This window comes from Hemiscyllium ocellatum, chromosome 4 (assembly GCF_020745735.1).
Source record: "Hemiscyllium ocellatum isolate sHemOce1 chromosome 4, sHemOce1.pat.X.cur, whole genome shotgun sequence".
Lineage (NCBI taxonomy): Eukaryota > Metazoa > Chordata > Chondrichthyes > Orectolobiformes > Hemiscylliidae > Hemiscyllium > Hemiscyllium ocellatum.
The window spans coordinates 97,201,076-97,205,093 of NC_083404.1; positions in this window are offsets into that span (position 1 = coordinate 97,201,076).

Consider the following 4,018-nt stretch of genomic DNA (forward strand, 5'->3'; position numbering starts at 1 on the left):
GAGTCAGTGCTTATGTATATCAGTGGCCAACCTATCCCCAGAAATGGGAACAGATGCTGATCAGTTGAGACGTCAATAGGAAAGAGATGACATTCTGTCCATAAACATGGGGCAGCCAATAGATTTTAGCATCAAAGGTTCAGGTCAGGTCCATAACATACCATGTTTTCAAATGGGAATGTAATCTTCATTTACCATGCAGAAGCAGTGTTGACAAATTCACAAAAAAGAAAATGTTTCAGTGATTTTAAATTTATGCTTTTACTCTTTGATTTACCAACCAGTGAAACAGATTTTTACAATTTATCAATTAAAACCACCAGCTTGTTATGCAGATCAATCAGATCTCTTTAAATCAACTTGAAACAAAACCATTTTAACAGAAAGAACTGGAGTGAGTAGAGTTTTCTTCAAATCCATTTGATTGAATAGCATTTTTTAAAAATGTGAATTTAAAAATTGGGTGCGTATTCAAGAATAGTCATGCAATAATCATCTTTGATATTCTATTATGCATTATTCATAAAATAATAAATTCAAAAATTTGGAATCAACTCTGACAATAAATAACAATTGCAGTCATGTACTTAAATCCTTGCCAGCCCACTTCTAGATGACAATATTCCTGATTTATGTGCTGATATTGACAAACTTTTTAAAAAGTTGTTCCTAGTATGTTTGTAGATAAATTATACCTGGAGATAATTTTTTTCTGCTTTGAAAACTACCCAGTCCACAGCTGATGAAGTTCCTTCAGTGATCTAAAAGTTTTCATACCTGTTAATTTTGACTGCGTAGGTAATCTACTCCGAACTAAAAAAGGGCTTTCAAGTTCAAACTAAATTTTGTTATTCAATACAACGACTTTGAATTTAGAAAATGCTAACAAAATTATTAAAGGATATCTTACAGCATTTTCAATATTTTAAGCCAATGCTATATTGGTTACTAGTGGTTCTCATTAAATAATTAAATCACTTTCCATCAAGACGTGCTTTAACAGCACTTTCTTGGGAGTCAGAGGTCACAGCTCAATTCTCATTCTAACTTAAGCACAACCTCTGTATAGCTACAGCTTTTTTTTTTACTTTACATTTACAACTGAAGCCATGCCTGTTCATTTAGGTGGATGTAGAAGTTCCTGTTGCATTATTTCAACATGCATTCACAAATCAACACCACACAAAAAGATTTAATAGGGCACATTGTCTATTAATTTTGTACAAACTGTGCCAGGTTTACCTCCAAAACAATTACACTTTGAAAATAATTCATGTGTTAAATGGGTCTTCCTCAGAACACAACTTTTGTACAAATTCAAACTTTCTCTATTCAGGGATCATGTCCTATTACACTCTAGAAAACAGCAATTATCAGTTATTTTACCCTGCTCGTCAAGTTACTCGACCCAAATTTAAACTAAATTGCAAAATATTTTTGATTCCAAATTGAGACATGAGAAGTATAATTTCCCTAATGACTTTCTCCACATCTTTGAAAAAGGTGCTCACTTCCAGCACATAGGCTGCAGATACTTCACACCATTTTGCCAAATATCTAGGAGTACCACAGTGTAAACAAAGCAGGCTCAGCACACTATTTTATTAATGACATTACAAACAACTTCCTGCCATTAGTCCAAATGTGCACCATTCAAAACAGGTGTCTGCTAAATGTAAAAGATACATTAAAATCTGAAGTACAAAATCATTTAATACATCTAAAATCCTTCTGGTTAAAACATTACCACAATAATCAGCATGTTATGTAATTCTTCAATCTGTTTTTTCCCAAATAAAGTCTGAACTGAAAGGCTAACATCATTAATAGAAATGCTGATGAATGATCTTGATGAATGATCCAGAATCAAACAAGCTCACTTTAAGAAGTCATTTTATTAAAACAGATTATACATTAAATTAAATATTCAGTCATATGACATCAATAAAGAAATGCACTTTATAGTAAACAATGATATCAATTTGTGTGTATACGGAAAGCATCAGATGTTTCTATACAAAACAGACAGAAGGAGCAACTTTAAGAGTGATCCAATTGAGCCAGTCAAATGATAAACCACTCAGTAAAAGGTAGTTTCTAGCAGTCATCTGAATCCAAATTTTAGAATTGTACTCGTTTATTTAGAATATATAATAGTTTCAATTTCTTTTGGAGTTTCCATCTTGCCACTGGCAGTCAATATGGACAAAGTTCATGCACACCATATTCTTGATTCATGAGATTCACATAAAACATTTAACCATGATGACACTTCTACAGATTTATCAAAGAATAATCTGAGATCTTCACTGGAGTCTTCTGCACACTGCCACTGATATATACACATATTATTGCCGAGTACCATTATATGAAAGCAGAATTCAAATTTTATAAAATCTAGTACTCCAAGAAATATAAAGGGCAATTCAATTCATAGATACTAAACAAAATATCCACCATTGTATATCTGCAAGCAAAAAGCAGAGTGAGTTGAATAACCTTCCACATTGGCTCAACTTTTATTTATAGAAGGGAACAAAGTCACAGCTGTAATTTATTTATACAATTTACAATGAAAAACCATTAGCAAAGTCCAAATTAAAGATGATGTGTCTGTTCCATACCCGTTTTCAGTTTGTAAAATCTGTTGTACTTTACCATACTGATATTCATGAACAGGAAATAAATCAAAAAGTGAAATTCTTTGAAACATGCTTTTCTCAAATTCATTTGAACTAAACCTTATCTGTTCAAGGAATCTTTGTATTGAAAAGCAGGATGTCCCCTGATGGTGACCCAGTTTAGATATAAAATTTTTAACAGAACTTTCAAAATATATGTATAGTAAATGCTTTCAAGTTTCCATAACCAGCTAACATATAAAGTGTCAGCACAAACAAATGTGCTTTACTCTCTTACCTCATCTAAACTATTTTCAAAACAAAAGAACTGCAATAATTCCTATACATCCATTCTAACTTGATCACAATTATTTCCAAAAAGTACCTTTTTACAATATCTCTGCATTTCATTATTTCAGCCTTAAGTACCACTACTCAATTAATATCCATTATCCTGTCAAAATTTGAAGCAAGTTTGAATGTACATAGGCCATATAATCATTGTACATATCAAGCAAAAGGAAACAATTCATGTCCATTTGGCATTGGCTGAAAGTGCATGTTTGCCAACTCCAAGTTATAAAAGCTAAAAGGAGTACAAATGGTGTTTAAAAGATGTGTTACACCATAAAAATTTTCATAAGCTATATGCAAAATAATCAGATTACCATCAAGGTAAAGAGAGTACATATGAAAATATCAGAGCAGCAACACAAATCACTGCACTGATAACTCAAAGTAATGCCTCAGAAAACATGCGACATTTCTTGTGCAAAAGAGCACATTAAATATAAACATGCTGCTTAAAATGTTGTTCTTAAATCATAGTTCATGAACTAACTGATATTCAATATATATAGAACTAAAGTATTTTTATCTTGTATATGGGATGTTAAAACAATATGAATCATTTTACATTTTAATCTGTTGACAGGGTGTATGTGTCATGCAACATTTCTGGTATGGGCATCTTTTTAAAAAGAAAGCCCTATTTTTATGAAGATGGACTGGTCACTCAAATAATTGACTGGCTACAAATTCCCAACATTTTCTGTTTATTCCACTGCATTTAACTGCTTAGTTTAACAATCCATTGGAAAAAAAAGCTAAGAATTCATATGTAGGATTAAATTATCTCAATCCTTTTGCAAAAATGAACATTCCACTGTGTTGTTAAAAGCCTACAGACCTTAATAATTGCAAACTGTATTCTTATTTGCAAGATCTGTAGACATTAGTACACCAGCATTTTTGACAAGTAACAACTCTAACTGATATAATCTTGACACAAAGATCAGCAAGATGTGGCATATTATCTGGTTCTTTATTCTAGTTTTAACCAAAATGGTTTTAAACTTGAATTCTGTAAACACATAGGAAATCTTGAAACCACAGAT